Source organism: Echinops telfairi, unplaced genomic scaffold, assembly GCF_000313985.2.
Source record: "Echinops telfairi isolate 266 unplaced genomic scaffold, ASM31398v2 ScPeMD7_18;HRSCAF=68, whole genome shotgun sequence".
NCBI lineage: Eukaryota > Metazoa > Chordata > Mammalia > Afrosoricida > Tenrecidae > Echinops > Echinops telfairi.
The window spans coordinates 93,099,146-93,100,429 of record NW_022103915.1 but is presented as its reverse complement, the minus strand read 5'-3'; the positions used below and the strand labels follow the sequence as shown (position 1 = coordinate 93,100,429).

Here is a 1,284-nt window from a genome sequence, read left to right as displayed (position 1 = left end):
TTTTTTTAAGGTGTATCTGTTCCAGAAAAGATTTAAGATAGTGAAGCTATAACTCTTCTGGAGCTGATGTAATTTTCAGACCTGGAAATAGGTCTTCACCAGAGCAAACTATTTTGTTCTGAAAATAGCAACAACATTGAGATTTTACAAATTAAGCTATTCAGGTGATTGTGGGGACACAAAGAGATGCTTAGTCCTCTTTGTGAATTAGTCCGGAGGCTACTGATTCCCAGGATAAATAGACCTGTTTCCTGAGAAAGAAAACGGCATAAATCACGAGAACGTTTTAAAGTCCACATATCTCTTGACTCCTTCTTGTGATTTGTGATACGACCACCTTCCTTCAGAAGTAGGCAGGATTCGGTACTCATTCTAGTAAGGTATTTCCCCATAATCGTTTATGGATGCCAAGGAAAAGTTTGCTCTTGGACCTCATATTCATCTTTTTTAAAGCAAAAATTCTTGTTTTTCTGATTAGTTTTAATTTCAGAAATTCCATTAGACATTTCTTATTTTCAAAATCCATCCTTTACAGAGAAGACAAGAAATTTCTGAAGTCCATCTTTGGGCTCTTTTGGGTTTCTTGCTGACTGAGCAACATTTTTAGTTGAGAAAAGTGTTTCGTTGTTTTGCTCGTACTTCTTGAGGAAGAGAAAGTGGGTGTTCACTGTCCAGATGTAGGTGTTCTGCATATCCAGACAGGGCTCTGGCCTTGGAACTAGACAGCTCCTGATTGCGTTCCCAGAGCCCAGAGCCTTCCCCTTCGGTGTCCTCAGGGCGGGGTTAGCTGCAGGAGTGCCCAGACTGCTCTTCGGGGAGGAGAGAAAGCTTCTACCTTTACCCTGATGTTTAACTGTTCTGTTTGCATGTCTTACAGGTAACCAACAATACTTTTGGCATCTTTGTACTTTTTCACAAGTTTTGCTTGTTTAAAACGGAGAGTGTAACTTTTTGCTTCTCGATTCAGAAGTTTCTGTATTTGGGGAGTCAGTTATCCAACAGCAGCAACTGGAAACCGTATGCACAGGTTTCTTCACAAGTGTCCTTACCATGGGAGATAGCGGGCTCAAGGTAGTGCTTCTGTCTCATCGTGACCCTGAGAAAAAGACACACCGGAAGCACCTTCCTCAGTGGGCCTTTCATTTGAGATCCAAGCGCTCGTTGGAAACAGCCGCCCGCATATTTTCTTTCCTTTCTTTCTTTTGGAAATTAATTTGTTGGGAGCTCTTACAGATGTCATATCATTTCATAGGTCAGTCACATCAAGCAGTACTGTGTAACTGC

At 41.4% G+C, this 1,284-nt stretch overlaps 1 pseudogene; it reads right to left on the bottom strand.

The window, feature by feature from the left end:
* Window positions 1-529: 529 nt before the first annotated feature.
* Window positions 530-982, bottom strand: LOC101653077 (annotated as a pseudogene).
* Between the last annotated feature and the right edge of the window lie 302 nt (window positions 983-1,284).